The sequence below is a fragment of the Callithrix jacchus genome, chromosome X (genome assembly GCF_049354715.1).
Source record: "Callithrix jacchus isolate 240 chromosome X, calJac240_pri, whole genome shotgun sequence".
Lineage (NCBI taxonomy): Eukaryota > Metazoa > Chordata > Mammalia > Primates > Cebidae > Callithrix > Callithrix jacchus.
In genome coordinates, this window is record NC_133524.1 from 67,083,687 (window position 1) to 67,101,638 (window position 17,952).

Genomic DNA, 17,952 nt, shown 5'->3' on the forward strand with positions numbered 1-17,952 from the left:
CCAAACTCTGATGCAGTATATTAACAAGTGTTATGAAAAAGAAGGGGGGACGTGATTACATTTACCTTGATGTGTTTACTTATTGCTCTCTTGCCTAAAACTCTTCAGTAGTTACTCTCTGCAGTTCGAATAATTTCCAACCTCGTTTCCATCAACTAGTAAGGTTCTGCCTGCCTCCAGACTCTCATCTGGTGCTGTGTTCCTGTGAACTCAACTGCACTCCAACCACACTGGCCTTTTTTTTTTTTCTTTTCCTCAAACTCACCAAGGTTTTTTTCTAATTCAGGCTTTGCACATGCTCTTCCTTCTGCCTGGAAAACTCAAGACTATTCATGGCCAGTGAAACACAGCATTCCTCCTTCAGGTTTTAGCTCACATACTACCTCCTAAAGAGGTCCCCAAACCCATTGTTTTCTCTATTCTTTTCCTTAATAGAAATATCATGTTTAATTCTTTTTCTTATTTATTGTCTATTGTCTTCCCCCATTGGAATGAAAGCAAGGTCTTGCTTATTTTGTTTACTTTTGTGTCTCCAGAATATAGAACAGTGCCTGGCATATGGCATGAGCCCAATATATATTTGTTGAATGAATGAATGAAATGTTGAAAACAATACAGGAGCTAACTTAAATGTCCAACAACAGGAAAATGATCATGTTATTATTTTATTAAATTCAATGTAATATTTTAGTTACTATAAATAACAGAAATATTATGTAAAACTTAAATATTTTTGTTAAGATAAGTAGAAAATATAGAACAAAATTGTCTTAGTCCATTCAACCTGCTATAACAAAATAACATATAATGGATAATTTGTAAAGAACATACATTTCTTTCCTCATAGATTTGGAGGCTGGGAAGTCCAAGATCAAACTCTAGCAGTTTCAGTTGTCTGGCAAGGGTTTCTCTCTGCTTCAAAAATAGTTTATGTTGTTGCATTCTGTGGCAGGGAGAAACATTGTGTCCTCACATGTCAGAAGGCAGGTCAAGAGAGCCAAACATGGTATGAAGCCCCTTTTCTATGTGCCTTAATCCCATTCATGAAGGAAGAGCCTTCATGGCCTAATTACTTCTTAAAGGTCGCACCTCTTTTTTTTTTCCAAATAACTATTTAATCAAGTGAGAAATTTTTTTTTTAGTATTTTATTGCGTTTTAGGTTTTAGGGTACGTGTGAAGAACATGCAGGATTGTTGCATAGGTACATAGATGGCAATATGGTTTGCTGCCTTCCTCCCCATCACCTATATCTGGTATTTCTCCCCATGTTATCCCTCCCCAACTCCCTACCCCTCACTGTCCCTCCACTAGTTCCCCCTGCATAGACCTCAGTGTGTGATGCTCACCTTCCTGTGTCCATGCGTTCTCATTGTTCAACACCCACCTATGAGTGAGAACATGCGGTGTTTGATTTTCTGTTCTTGTGTCAGTTTGCTGAGAATGATAGTTTCCAGGTTCATCCATGTCCCTACAAAGGACATGAACTCATTGCCTTTGATGGCCGCATAATATTCCATGGTGTATATGTGCCACATTTTCCCTGTCCAGTCTATCATCGATGGGCATTTGGGTTGGTTCCAAGTCTTTGCTATTGTAAACAGCGCTGCAATGAACATTCATGTGCATGTGTCCTTATAATAGAATGATTTGTAATCCTTTGGATATATACCCAGTAATGGGATTGCTGGATCAAATGGCATTTCTATTTCTAGGTCCTTGAGGAATTCCCACACTGTCTTCCACAATGGTTGAACTAATTTACACTCCCACCAACAGTGTAAAAGTGTTACTATTTCTCCACATCCTCTAAAGCAACTGTTGTCTCCAGATTTTTTAATGATTGCCATTCTAACTAGCGCAAGGTGGTACCTCAATGTGGTTTTGATTTGCATTTCTCTAATGACCAGTGACGATGAGCATTTCTTCATATGTTTGTTGGCCTCATATATGTCTTCTTTTGAAAAGTGTCCCACCTCCACCTCTTAATACCATCACATTGGCCGTTAAGTTTCAACATCTGAAATTCAGAGGGCACACATTCAAACCATAACAACAATATTGTCTGTATGCTATGGTGAAATATGTATACATATGGACAATAAATGTAATTCAGCATGTGTATATAGGCTCGGCTGGTTTTTTTCATGAATTTCAACATGTATTGTCTTCATAATAAAAATGTATGATATATCAAACATTCTAGTTAAACAAAAGCAATATCAATGGATTAGCCTTGTTACTATGGAAAACAGTATAGGAGAACAGCAAGAGGAGCTTCAACATTCCTATTATAGTGCCAAGATTGGTGCTTCAAATTTTTTCTTGAGGGACATGGAGAACTTGGAGATATTTAGGAGAGTTTAGATACAGAATTATTAGAGAAGTACTAAGGAAATTAATTTTCTTTTCTTCTTTTGTGCCTGGGTCTCACTTTGTTGCCCAGACTCAAGTAGTTCTCCCACTTCAGGATCCCAAGTTCTGGGGACTCCAGGCATGCACCATCATGCCCAGCAATTTTTTCTTTCTTTCTCTCTTTCTCTTTCTCTCTCTCTCTTTCTCTTTTTTTTCTCTCTCTTTCTCCTTCCTTTTCTTTCTTTTCTTTTCTTTTCCTTTCTTTCTTTCTTTCCCTCTTTCTTTCTTTCTTTCTTTCTTTCTTTCTTTCTTTCTTTCTTTCTTTCTTTCCTTTCTTTCTTTCAGCAGAGACAAGGTCCCACTATGTTGTGCAGGCTGGTCCTAAACTCCTTAGCTCAAGCAATCCTCCCACCTTGATCTCCCAAAGTGCTGGGATTACAGGAATGAGCCACCATGCCCAGGCAATATATTTTCTTCTTCAGGCAGAATAATACTGCTTTATAATCTACAGTAAGAGCTGAATAAATAGTAAGGGACCTAAGATACAGTAAATTATAGAGTTACAGAAATAAACTTTTCAAGATGAGAGTCTTAAAAGCAAGGAATTTGTAACAAAAGGAGTGTGTGGTATCTCCTACCCAGGAGAACTCTTAGCAACGGGGAATTTATATGATTGTCTTTTAGTCTTGACTAAGCTAAATGTATTCCTACCTAAAGCTAAAGAAAAGTAGAAAATTTTCTACATGGTTATTTGCGTCTTGTCATTCTGCTTCTTAACTTTGGGAAGACAGAAAAATATTTCTGCTATCAGGGGTCCCCCTGCCAGGCTATGGACCAGTCTGTGGCCTGTTAGGAACCAGGCTGCACAGCAGCAGGTGAGCAATGGGCGGACAAGTGAGGGAAGCGTCATCTGTATTTACTGCTCCCTATCACTTGCATTACCACCTGAGCTCCACCTCCTATCAGATCAGCAGTGGCATTAGATTCTCATAGGAGTGTGAACCCTATTGTAAATCGTACATATAAGAGATCTAGGTTGCATGCTCCTTATGAGAATCTAATGTCTGATGATCTGTCACTGTCTTCCATCATCCCCATATGAGACTGTCTAGTTGCAGAAAAACAAGCTCAGGGCTCCCACTGGTTCTACATTCTGGTGAGTTGTATAATTATTTCATTATATATTACAAAGGAATAATAATAGAAATAAAGTGCACAATAAATGTAATGCATTTGAATCATCCTGAAACCATCTCCCCACCCCAGTCCATGAAAAAATTGTCTTCCACAAAAATGGTCCCTCGTGCCAAAAATGTTGGGGACCACTATACTACACAGACTAAATCCATTTCTTTGAATAACTTGTTTACTAAGTATCCACTTTGAGCAAGGCTAGAGATTGTAAGATGAGAGATGCAAAAATACATGTGATATGGTTTGGCTCTGTGTCCCCACCTAAATCTCACGTTGAGTTGTAATCCCCAATGTTGGAAGTGGGGCCTAGTGGCAGGTGATTGGATCATGGGGATGGATCCTTCATGAATGGTTCAGCACCATCCCCTTGATGCTATACTTGTGATAGAGTCCCAACAAGATCTGGTTGTTTAAAAGTGTATAGCACCTCCCTCCTCTCTCTCTCTTGCTCCTGCTCTGGCCATGTGAAACGTCCCTGCTCCCTCTTTGCCTTCTGCTATGATTACAAATTTCCTGAGGCTTGCCCAGAAGCCGAGCAGATGCCAGCTTCATGCTTCCTGTACAGGCTGCAGAACCATGAGCCAACGAAACCTCTTTTCTTTATAAATTACCCAGTCTCCAGTATTTCTTTCTAGCAATGCAAAAACTGACTGATACAACATATAATAAAGAAAGTGCCTTAAAGGAGCTTATAGGTTAGTAAGTTATACTTGATAAAAATTAATAAACAAAGGAATATAATTTCTACTAAAAAAATTAAGTGGATCCTCCACAAACCACTGCAGCAATCCTTCAACACTCCCAATTTGCTAACTTCACTCTTTTATAGAGACTTTAACAGCTTTTTTATTTTTTTAATTTGTTTTTAATAAATTTAATTGTATATTTGAGTTTATAACATTACATTACAGGTTACATATAGATAATGAAATGATTACTAGTGAAGCAGATGAACACATCTGTCATCTCACAGTTACTTGTTATGTGTAAAAAGAGCAGCTAAAATATACTTATTGAACAAAAATTGCTAATACAATCACATCAGTATGGTAGTGGCATAAATAAAGAGTTGTCTTTATTCTCTTCTATCTGACCTCTTCAGTGATACTCACCATACCTTTTATTTCATTAAACAAAATATTTCTAAGTCAGTGCAGCACAGAGGAAAGAACACTAGATTTGGAATTAAGAGATCAGTTTTTGTTTCCATTCTGTCTTTCCTCTGCATTAGGTGGGTAACTCAGTTTCTTAATCTATAAAATGGGGATGGTAAGACTTCAAATAAAGACAGGTACTTTGTAAACTATAAAGTACTATATATAAGGGATGAAATTATAAAGTCTTTATTAAATAAAGTATAGTATAAATGAGACAACTCCCTTGAAGAAAAGGGGGTGGGAGAAGTAAATAAATGAGAAAGAAATGTAGACTATAGCGGATTTTTAATCTACCCTTTTATGGTTCTTAGGCACCAAGATCAGATCTCTGGCCCAATTTTGACCCAATTGAGATGAGAAATTTGAAGAGAGGATGAGAAAATCTCAAATCGTCTCATAGCCTTTGAAAGATAGGCTCTGAAAAAACATATTGATTGGTATCACTATTTTTTGACTTCTGAAAAATCCAAATATACTTCTAATTAGCCCATTTAGAACTGGTGGGAAATAAGGAAGCTTTCCTAAGGCTGCTATAGTGTTGATCTTCTAGTAGAAATCAAGTTGTTTGATTTTTGGTGAAAAGTTATGCCCCCAAGCATGATGGGTTTTCTCTGCCTCTGCAGAATCACCACTGTTAGATGATATGTGTCTATCCCTTAAACTTCAGCTTTGAAAAGAATTGGAAAAAATGTATCAGCCCACCAAATTGTCACAAGCCTCCTGGACCTAGCAGAACAAATGCTACAGTGTAGGGCCCCATCTCTCAACAGTTTTAGGTTGGATCTCCGCAAACTTTAGCCATCACTTGCATATGTTTTCTCTCTGCATTCATTTGTTTAGAACACTCCACATCTGCTTTTGTCTCCAAAGTCCCACAAGCATAATTTATTCAATCCTATATAAAAATGGCATGAAATGAGTATGATGAAACCTGTTGTAATGATGACCAATGAGTTCTTTCTTACCAGCACCTAATATAATTGGCATCAGCTACAGCCCAGCTCCACTCATTTTTTTGCCCAGGACCGATCTCAGTATAAGTATATTTCTGCTCTTCAGGCTTAAATTTTATTCTTGTGGAATGTGTAATTAAAGTTTTGATGAGTTTAGAAGAAGGAAATGAGGGAAAGGAAAATAGGTAATTGTCACCAGTTGGTAACCTCATAAACTTGGCTTTTCATTGGACTCATAAAATAGTGTGCAGAGTGTATTCAACTACAGTTATTCCCTTAGAAACTCCAGACATATTCAAGCTTGTTCATATATTAGGGCAGCTCTATTTCAAACATAGTTGAAAGAGAAAAAACATTTTCAGTTTACATATTTCATTTGAAACAGATTTTGCTTATATGGTACTTTAATTGTGGATAACTTTCACATCTAGTTTTGTTGGTTTTAGTGATGGTCTTTATAACACAGAGATCTATCTGATTCTTAGATACATTTTTCATACATTTGGCTAATTGGGAAATCAGTTGGTCTCTGTTCATTTGTGTATTTTCTGGATAGTTATTATTCTCTTTGACATATTTTTGTCTCCCACTGCCTAATTATAGCTTCAGCCTTACCTGTGAGGGCTTTCTCTGTCAAATACTTGGCATTCTAATGAGGAAGGACAATTAGCAACTTTATGTATCATTTCTGTGTTTCTTTCCCCAGGGTTAATAGGTTAGCCTTTGGCCTTGCTCAAATTTATTAGCTCAAGAACTTATGGAACTGTTTTGGGGGTTTAGAGTGGTGATAGCCAACCCCCAAGATGGTTACTACTTATCCCTGATTTTTTTTGATATTGACACCCTTGTTGTTTTCTCTCCCAGAATGAATAGTGTATTGTGGACATGATGGAATGTGAATTCCAGTTAGGTCATAAAAATACATTGAGACTTCCACCTTACTCTTTCTTGGATATTTGTACTGAAGTAAGCCAGCTGCCACATCCTAAGGGCACTGAAGCAGCCTGTAGAGAGCTCTAAAATTGAGACCTCCTACCAATAGCCAGCAAATAGCTGAGGCTTTCTGCCACAACCATGTGAGTGAACCATCTTAGAAGAGAATCCTCCAGCAAGTTTTCAGATGGCTGCAGCCCCAGATAATATTTGGATTACAACCTTATGAGAGACCACAAAGCCAAAACTACGTAGTTAAACTGCTGCTCAATTTCTGACTCCAGCAAGCTGTGTGAGATAATAAATGCTTGTTGTTGTTTTAGGACATTAATTTTTGAGGTCCTTGTTTAAGCAATAATAAATAACTAATATAGGAATCAACGTTTCTGAAATTCATACATGGTCTGGTTTACTAGTGGCCAAACTCAAGGAAGAAATTTTCAAATTAAGTTTTAAATAAGCAGTTATCCTTAAAAACAGAAGGATAAAGAGAAATATAATTCATGAAAGTTGCACTTTTTCTTCATGTCTTTTGTTTGTTTTGTTTGTTTTTTTTTTTTTTTATATACAGAGTCTTGCTCTGTCGCCCAGACTGGAGTGCACTGGCACAATCTCGGCTCACTGCAATGTCTACCTCCTGGGCTCAAGTGATTCTCCCACCTCAGCCTCCCAAGTAGCTGGGATTACAGGTGCCCACCACCACCATGCCTGGCTATATTTGTATTTTTATCAGAGACCAGGTTTCACCATGTTGGCCAGGCTGATCTTGAACTCCTGACCTCAGGCGATCTGCCTGCCTTGGCCTCCCAAAGCGCTGAGACTACTGGTGTGAACCACCATGCCCAGCTTGTTTGTTTTATTAACTCCATTAATCACCAAAAAGAGGTGGGGGGGAGTTGGGATCTCCTGTGTTAGAACACAACCAAAATGTCCCCAGCCTTGACTTGTTAGTATTGAGAAGGAAGAATAGAGGTTTGTTCCTGTGTTACCAAATAAACAACTCCCAGGAATAGTTGGAGGAACCTGGCACCTGGGCAATCAGTAGAAACATGTGTTTAATTGACTCCTTAGGTGTACTAAAAGGAAATCTTGATCTCTTCAGATTCCAGGTGAAGAGTGCTTTGGAGCCCCAACTGATACAAGCCCCCACTTTTATTGCTCTCTCACTCATACCTAATAAACCTTATTACAAAATTGAAGGAAGAGAGCAGAAAATTTTGCGTATGTGAGAGTGGCAGAGACTAAATTAACTTATTCAGATGCCTAGGAGAGTAAAGGATTGGGTACTTTTTGACCAATTGATTGATTAAAAAATCACCTTGTGGAATACAGATTGTGTATGGAGTTTTGAAGAATGAAGGGGAACCCAGTGTTGTTTTAAGAGTTGTTGGTGTTTATTGAGAGGTCCCAGTCAGAAATAATACAAGTACCTTTCTAGCACCAATGAGAAGGTTCTTGAGGATATCTGCCCTTTAGTGGCCTAGACTAAACATACCAGCATTTGGACAAGTGTGATTTCCAAAATATTGGGGATACTGATAAACGAATGCCCACTTTTAAATGTAGTAGATTAGCATACAGTAAACTGTACTTGTTGTAGGGAGAGTTTAACTGTTCAGTGAGTTTTCATATATATGCATGTTTATTTACCACCATAATCAGGAAATAGAGCATTTCCATCATCAAAATCTTTTTCATACTACCTACTTGTGGTCATACCCTCCTCTCTCCTTGCTACTAACCACTGATTTGTTTTGTCTTTTCAAAAATATTATATAAATATATGTAAGTATATGAATACAGCATGTAATCTTTGAGACTGGTTTCTGGCACTCAGCATACTGCCTTTGAGATTCATCTACTTTGTTGCATGTATCAATAGTTCACTTGGTTTTTGCTAAGTTGTATTCCTTGGTATGAATGTACTGCAGTTTTTTTTAATCCATTCACACATTGAAGGAAGTTTCAGTTTTTTCCAGTTTTGGTGATTATAAATAGAGCTACTAAATACATTTGTGTACAGGTTTTTATGTAAACATAGGTTTTCTTTTCTCTGGGATAAATATCTAGGAGTAGATCATATGATAATGTGATAATACCTAGTACTAGGTAATATGATAAGTCTATTTTTATGTTTTACTTTAAATGAAACTGTCAAACTGTCTTCCAGGATGGTTGTGCCATTTTGCATTCCCACTAGTAATGTATGAGAGTGCCACTTGTTCTACATCTTTATAGCACTTGATGTTGTCACAAATTTTCTTTTAATTTTAGCCATTCTAATAGGTGTATAGTGTTAGATTGATTTTAATTTTAAATTTCCCTAGTGACTAATTGTATGGAACATCTTTTTGTATGTTCAACTTTCTACTTTTTTTTTTTTTTTGCAAAGTAAGGACAGTCAAAACAAATATAAAGGGACATTTTTAACATTAAAAAGTAAACAAATGTAGCTTCATGAAAGGTTTACCATGTTGTCTTAATTATTTAACCTTAGGTCAATTGAAATTTGGTTGAGAATAGGCATTGGTCTATAGTACTGACAAGCACCTATGTCTAGGACCGGTTCTTTTGGAACTGGCATTATTGTAAAAATTCAGAGATCTGTATAGTAGTTCCTCTTGCTGAAGGGTCTTACTAGATAAATCTTCATTGGCTCTATGCCATTTACAGGGTCACATGCAAACTTTCTGACATGATAGTTGGGATACCTTTATAGTTTTGCATCCCACTACCATTTTTATCTTTATCTCCTACAATTCTCTCTACTACTTTGTTTCTAGCCACCTCACTTACTTTACTGTCCCCCATAGAATCCCCAGTTTCATCCTTCATCTGGAATGCCCATCACATCTATTCAGATACTACTTATTCTTCAAGTTGTTATTCAGTGTTTCACCAAGTATATTCTGAGGAACACCTGCATTGAAATATTCTAGAATTATGAAATATGCAGATTCCTGGGCCCTGCTCCAGACTTACTGAATTAGACTTTCTGGAGATGGGTTCCAGGAATTGAAATTCTAACAAGTATCCAATATATGATCCTTAGATACAACTGAATGAGAGAACTCCTGAATCTGGCTGAAGTCTTCATCTTCGTGAAGCTGTCATGTGTGACTCCTACTCCACAGTGATTTCACCTTTGTTTTATGGATTGTCAAACTTTCTTCCTATTTAAATTTGCCAGTAGCACTCATTTTGGCATTTTATCTATTATTTAAATGTTAAGTGTGATTTAGTTTATAAGCTACTGAAGATTAGAGATTCTCTTCATATCCAGTTTAATATATAATATAGTGCACACGAAGTCTCTCTTTCTCTCTCTCTGTCTCTCTCTATACACACACACACACACACACACATATGTATATATATATTTATAAATTTGGACATATTATTTCCATCTTTTTTGGTAGTGAAGTTCTGAGATTCAAGGAGAACAACAATTGTTTCTAATCACTTTTTCAAAGGCATAGTTCTGTGAACAATGATGATGTAAAGCTTTGAGAATCTTGCCTTTGATTTGTTTTCTACTCCCAGTGCTAAATTGAATTAAGCCTTTGAAAATCCTATTGACACTTTAAAAGTATCTTAAATATTTGTGATATGAAGGGGTGATAATGTCTTACTGCTTTTGTAGTGGGTTGACTAACCAAACATGCTTGTCTTTGAAGCATACCATGTTGATTCCACTTGCTCCTCAGTGCTTTACTCATACCATCTAAGTTTCATATGCTAACCTCCCTTCCTGCTGAAATTTTTCCCATTATTCAAGTCCCACAGCAATTCTCAACTCCTCTATGAAACTTGTTGTTACAACTTCAGCTTACAACAATTTCTCCCTCTGGTGAACTCATAGTACTTCCTGCCTATAGCTCTCATTTGGCAGTTAACATATACGTTGTCTGGTTACATACTGTTGTTTTGTTGTTCCACTCTTGTTATTTAACTTTCTATGGGTGAATGTCATGCTTTGCAAACTAGCCACGATTCCTCGATGTTCAGGACCCTTTTTAAAAATATATATTTCTAGTGCAGAAAAAAATGAAGAATTTAAGTAGTTGTAGCAATACATTGTTCTTTATAGAAACAACTGTTAGTGGTGGAAGCTGACAGAGGATATCGCAATGCTAGTTTCTTAAAGAGGCAATCAGTGTGAAAGTCAATATTATACAAAGGCAGATCTATCAGGATATGACTTATATACAACTTTAAATAATGTTTTTTATTCCATGCTTGTAAATATATTCATAACTTACAGTATATAATGATGAATGATGTGAGGGTGTGATTAAGGCCATATCTATACCTGACTTGCATACTGATCCATGTCAGTCATGGCCAAACTGCTCACTTGCCATCTTTATAATCAATAGTAATTGTTGTGGCTGAATTTATCATATGCTGAGTCCCATTGGTTGTTAAGAAATCCTTAAAACAGATGACCAGTACCTTCTTGGTTTGTTGATTCCACACATATAGTTGTGGCTTTATACTCTGAAGGACAGATGATAGTACAGTGCCTCTGTGGTTTGTTAGTAGAGTTGGTCTGGTTCAGAGGATACCTGGGAAACTGGACTTTTTGCCCTTTTACAAGGTCCAAATAAGTAGGAATGGTTTGAGCCTCTGTCATTTTCTCAAATTCCCTTTGGCCTTATCCAATGCAGAAACATAGCAGTCACCCTTAGCCTTTACCTTTCTCTGACTCATTTAATCCAATCGGAACCAACTTCTTTGCAGCCTATCCTTATAACATCTCTTGCGTGCATGCTCTGTTTCCATCCTTACTACTACTGCCTTATTTCATGGATTCTTATATCACCAAGATTAACTGTTTTCCTACCTACAATCTCACCTGCTTCCATAGTCATTTGGAGGGATCACATTATTCCTCCTTAAAATGCTTCCATGGCTTCTATTGCTTAAATGGTAAAATGTAGTCTATAGAATAGCATCCAAAGCCCTCCATTATCTGGTCACTGCCTAACTTTACAGAATCATCTCTGGAAAATCCCATTTGTATTCTCTAGCCACATTGAATTAGTTCCTGGATGTATCATGCTGTTTTATGCCTTTCTGCTTTTGCACATACTACATTTTATGCTTGGAATGCTCTTCTCCGGTTTATCATTCTACCCCATAAAAGTTCTGAACAAGTACTGTTTTATACTCCTCTGTTATTTGTACCCCCACTACTCCCTATACATATTTCCATCTTAGCCCTGTGAAATCTTATTTTTTTTATATGTCTGACTACCCCAAATAGACTATAAACTTCTTTTGGAGGGTGGTTATAAAAGTAAATTTTATTTAGAATGACAAAGAAATGATAGCAGATTATATATTTTCTAATGCTTACACCAAAACATCACAAAATCTACATCAAGGGTGTGTGTGTGTGTGTGTGTGTGTGTGTGTGTGTGTGTTTGCATATGCACATGCATGTGTGTATATCAGCACATTTATAATGCTTTTTTACTATGTATTTTGGCTATCTCTTTTTTATAACCTCCTCATACATCAATAAGGTTGTAATATGTTTTGCTATAAACTCCATACTACAGACTTCTTGAGGGCTGAGACTATGCCATATTCCTTTTTTATGCTCAAACGTTAGCATAGTACCAGGCCCATAGTGAGTACCTTAAAAACTGTGTTTTTTGAATGAAGGAATGCTTGACATCCCTCTATGGTAAGTTTGGTTTATAACGTTTCCTGGAGCGAATAGGATATCTTTCGAGTGGTTGATACTCTCAGATGAAAGTAAGTAGAAATCAGGTCTTCTCACCCTGCTCAATTTCTTCCTTCATGGGTTCTCACTGTAATCATTACTTTTCCTTTTTGTGCTTATGCATTTAAAATTTTCTGTATTTTACAAATATGTCCTAACTGAATTTAACCAGGTTCTATTGAAAGAGCAATGAAATAAAAGGCAATTTAATCACACACATTATAACTTATGCCAACAATGATTGGATGTATTCACCTATGTGTGCACCTGTTCCTTTTCAGTTCTCATTTATTTCTTGATTAGATTTAAAACCACTGTGCCTTGTATACATTGGCATGACATCCCACTTGGAAGAGAAAATCTTCAGTGGATATACAATGATGTAAATCTTGTGACTCTATCAGATAAAAAGATTTCTTTAACATCTTTCCACTTGTTTGGCTGTTCCATGAACTTTTATTTTTCCCTTTTATACAACTGGAAATGAAGACAAAGAATGATAAATGAACTGGATTCCTATACTCCAACACAGTGATTGTCTCCTTGGCCCAGTGGCATCCCTATTATCTGGAAACTTGTTAGAAATGCAGATTCTCAGCCACATCCTGTATCTACTGAATCAAAAACTCTAAAATGTGGAGGGAGAGGCAGCAATATATATTTTAACATGAAGTCAAGATGATTCTGATGCATGTTAAAGTTTGAAAACCACTGGAACTTGAAGATCCTAGTATGCTATTGATTGCCCTGTTTTCTCCTCATTCTGAAATTAATGTATAAGGCATGTTATATCCTACAGAAAAATGCCTTAGTGGTACTCTATCATTATGCAAAACTGAAGATCAAGGGAGATCTTTTTGTGCCCTCCTTCATGGATGGTAGGAAGGATATAATTGGCATTATAGCAGATTATAGATTTACAAAGACTCTTCCAGTATAGATGAAATCTTTTTAAAATACCCTTTTAAATACATGGTGGAACTGGCCCAAAATTAAATGACATATCTGAAAGCTACAAATAATAAGACATCACAAATATAGAGCAGTAAACTAGGGGTAGTGAGCTACTATTTGGCATTTGTCTGGATATATCCGCTGATCTTTGTTGGCCTTTAGTTCAGTTTTAATGGACCACTCAAGTTTGGGAGCAGGAGATAAAACTAGAGACCCGAGAAAGGTGGGAGGTCAGATTGGAGATCCCCAAATAAAGCCAAGATTTGCAAAGGGTCACAGGCATATTGGTTGAACTAGGAAAATGAATCCTTGCAGATGGAGCATTGAAAATACTAGCCTGTCTCAGCGTTGGTGCTGATTGCAGTAAGAAAAAAAAATTCTCCACTGAGATTTCCTAATCACAAGCGCACAGTCAAAACAGGTTGAGACTACAATTCCCACTGCTTATGTGGCCTGAAAAATCCACAAAGATATCTAAAATTTTAAACATGTCCCACATTGGTACTGCTTTCCAAACACCTCATAGATATAATGCAAATCATATTTTGAAGAATTTATTTAAACAGAAGCTTCAAATAATTCCCACAAAGTTCCCATGAATGTGAATTCACAATAAAATATCACACAATTTATGAAGAAATAAGCCATTATAAGTGACTAAACAGAAATAAATAGCAAACTACTGTATTTGTAGAATCAGATCTAAAAATACAGCAGAAATTATCAGATAACAGACTATTAAATAATTGGCATTATATTGTTAAATAAAATAAGGCCCTTAAGGTATGATGAAGGTATAGGAGACAATCAAATGTGACCAGACACATTTGAAAAAGAACCAAATAGAATATCTATAAATGAAAAATATAATCAATAGATTAAATAGATTAGACACAGATGAAGAGGGAATGAGGAATTGAAATATACTATACAGAATGTAAAACAGAAAACAAAGAGATGGAAAACAGTCTAGGTTAAGAAACATGGAGGATAGAATGAAAAGGTCTATCATGTGTTTAACTGGAGTTCCAGAGAGACAAAATGGGGGAAAGCCAATATTTAAAGAGAGAATGACTGAGAATTTCCAAAAATTAATGAATAGCACCCAATTTAGGATGTTCAATCAGTTCTAAGCAAGTTAAATTCAAAATCGTAATCCAGACTTAGACATATTGTAGTGAAAGTATGAAACACTCAAATCAAAGAAAAGCTCTCAAAATTAGCCAGGCAAAAAATATTATACTTAGAAGAATGGCAACTAAACTCAATAAAATTACAGCTAACTGACAGCAACAGTGGAAGCCAGAAGAAATTGTAATAGTAACTTCCATAGTGAATGACAGTAGTCAGCAAATATTTTCTGCAAAAGGTCCAGTAATAATTATTTTAGGCTTTGCAGGCCATGTACAGTCTGTTGCATACTCTTCTCTCTTTTTTTGTTATTGTTGTTTTTGCACAACACTTTCAAATATAGAAACAATTCTTAGCTCAAGGGTCACACAGAAATACACTGTAGGGCAGATTTGGCCTGTAGGTCGTAGTTTGCTTACCCTAATCTGTGAGATAATAACTGTTGTTTTGTTAATTTTATTTTATGGTCAGCAGCACATGTGCAGGTTTGTTAGGCAAACTTGTGTCATGGGGGTTATTGTGTAATTATTTCATCACTCAGGTATTAAACCTAGTACCCAACAGTAATTTTGCCTAATCCTTTCCCTTCTACCACCCTCCACCCTCCACCTTCCACCAAGCCCCAGTATGGTTTGTTTTGTTTGTTTTTTGAGACAGAGTCTCACTCTGTCACCCAGGCTGGAGTGTAGTGGTACAATCTCAGCTGACTGCAGCCTTTGCCTCCTGGGTTCAAGCAATTCTCCTGCCTCAGCCTCCTGTGTAGCTGGGAATACAGGTACCCACAACCATGCCTGACTAATTTTTGTATTTTTTTTTCACAATTACTTAAGTCTACCTTTACTTTCATACAATAGCTGTTCTTTGTTTTTTTTTTTTTTATTTGGAGATGGAGTCTTTCTCTATTGCCCCCAGGCTGGAGTGCAGTAGTGCCATCTCAGCTCACTGCAACCTCCACCTCCTGGTCTCAAGCGATTCTCCTGCCTCAGCCTCCTGACTCAGTAGCTGGGATTGCGGAAGCCAGCCACCATGCCCTGCTAATTTTTGTATTTTTAGTATAGATGAGGTTTTGCCATGTTGTCAGCTGGTCTCGACCTCCTGACCTCAAGTGATCCTCCTGCCTCGGCCTCCCAAAGTGTTGGAATTATAGGTGTGAGCCATTGCACCTGGCTAATACCTGTTTTTTGACTGAATCGGGCCTCCTTTCCTCAGCTGACTGTCCTGTCAGGAAATGGAGATGAGAGTTAAAACTAAGAGAAGCTCAAGTCTCCCCTCCGCATCCTGGACTTGCTCATTATGCTTGCCTTCTGCTGGCTTCTGCAGTAGCGTCTCTGCTTCCATGAGGCCAATGGACATTCCAGGAAGGGAGCATCTCAGTGTCCTGGAAGTGTCCTCTTGACTCATACACCTAGTTCTAGACTCTTCTGGGAAAGAACTTCAGTCCTTGTCCTCTGTTTTCTTTTTAAGTAGCAATTCAGGCTTGACAGAGTCTGGGTATCCTATGAGGGACTTTGGCTTCCTTTAGGAGACAGTCTGCCTCCCACTCAACAATCTCCTTGGACTGCGTGAGGGCATGGCCTTCCCAGTTCCACTCTGTTTAGAGATTCTCACTTGTTTTGACCCTGGTTTCTCTTCAGATCGCATAAATCTTTCGCCTTTTAATTTTTGTATTTTTAGTAGAAATGGGGTTTCACTATGTCTGCCAGGCTGGTCTTAAACTCCTGACTTCAGGTGATCCTCCTGCCTCAACCTCCCAAAGTGCTGGTATTACAGGCATAAGCCCCAGTGTATATCATTCCCCAAGATGTGTCCATGTGTTGTCATGATTTAGCTCCCACTTATAAATGAGATCATGTGATATTTTGGTTTTCTGTTCCTGCATTAGTTTGCTTAGGTTAATGGCCTCCAGCTCCATCCATTTTACTGCAAAGGGCATGATCTCATTATTTTTATGGCTGCATAGTATTCCATGGTGTATAGGCACCACATTTTCTTGATCCAGTCTATCACTGATGGACATTTAGGTTGGTTCAATGTCTTTGCTATTGCAAATAGTGCTGCAGTGAACATATGCATGCATGTGTCTATATATATATATTTTTTTTAATTGCACTTTAGGTTCTGGGGTACATATGCAGAATATGCAGGATTGTTGCATAGGTACATACATGGCAATGTGGTTTGCTGCCTCCATTCCCCCATCACCTGTATCTGGCATTTCTCCCCGTGTTATTCCTCCCCAACTCCCTACCCCCCCCCCGCTGTCCCTCCCCTAGTACCCCAAACAGACCCCAATTTGTGATGCTCCCCTCCCTGTGTCCATGTGTTCTCATTGTTTAACACCCGCCTATGAGTGAGAACATGCAATGTTTGATTTTGTGTTCTTGTGTCAGTTTGCTGAGAATGATGGTTTCCAGATTCATCCATGTCACTACAAAGGACATGAATTCATTGTTTTTTTATGACTGCATAGTATTCCATGCTGTTTATGTGCCACATTTTCCTTGTCCAGTCTATCATCGATGGACATTTGGGTTGGTTCCAGGTCTTTGCTATTGTAAACAGTGCCACAATGAACATATGTGTACACGTGTCTTTATAACAGAATAAGTTATATTCCTTTGGGTATATAACCTGTAATGGGATTGCTGGGTCAAATGTATTTCTGTCTTGAGGTCTTTGAGGAATTACCACACTGTCTTCCACATGGTTGAACTAATTTATAATCCCACCAACAGTATGTAAGTGTATAAGTGTTCCTTTTTCTCCACAACCTTGCCAGCATGTTATTTTTTTAGTTTTTCATGATAGCCATTCTGATTCATGAGAGATGGCATCTCATTCTAGTTTTGATGATCAGTGATGTTGAGCTTTTTTTTTCAAATGATTTTTAGCTGCATATATGTCTTCTTTTGAAAAATGTCTGTTCATATTCTTTGCCCACTCTTTCATGGAGTTGGTTGTTTTCTTATCATTTTAAGTTCCTTATAGATGTGGATATTATACCTTTGTCAGATGCATGGTTTGCAAAAATTTTCTCCCATTCTGTAGGTTGCCTATTCACTCTGTTGTTAGTTTCCTTTGCTGTTCAGAAGCTCTTAAGTTTAATTAGATCACATTTGTCAATTTCTGCTTTTGTTCCAATTGCTTTTGGAAAGCAAAGATTTCTTCATCATGAAATCTTTGCTTGTTCCTATGTCCTAAAGGGTATCACCTAAGTTTTCTTCCAAGGTTTGTATAGTTTTGGGTTTTACATTTAAAGATTTAATTTATCTTTAATTAATTTTTCTATATGGTATAAGGAAGGAGTCAAGTTTCAATCTTTCTGCATATGGCTAGCCAGTTTTTCCAGCACCATTTATTGAATAGGGAGTCTTTTCTCCATTGCTTATTTTTGTCAGGTTTGTTGAAGAACAGATGGTTGTAGGTGTGCAGCCTTATTTCTGGGTTCTCTATTCTGTTCCATTGGTCTATGTGTCTGTATTTATACCACCAGTACCATGCTGTTTTGCTTGCTGTAACCCCATAATATAGTTTGAAGTCAGA

At 37.3% G+C, this 17,952-nt stretch overlaps 1 protein-coding gene across 6 annotated transcripts in view; it reads left to right on the top strand.

Annotated features, from left to right (window-relative positions):
* EDA (ectodysplasin A) overlaps positions 1-17,952 on the top strand; it is a 440,412-nt gene that overhangs the window by 199,651 nt on the left and 222,809 nt on the right. The gene's annotated exons all lie outside the window — the stretch shown is intronic.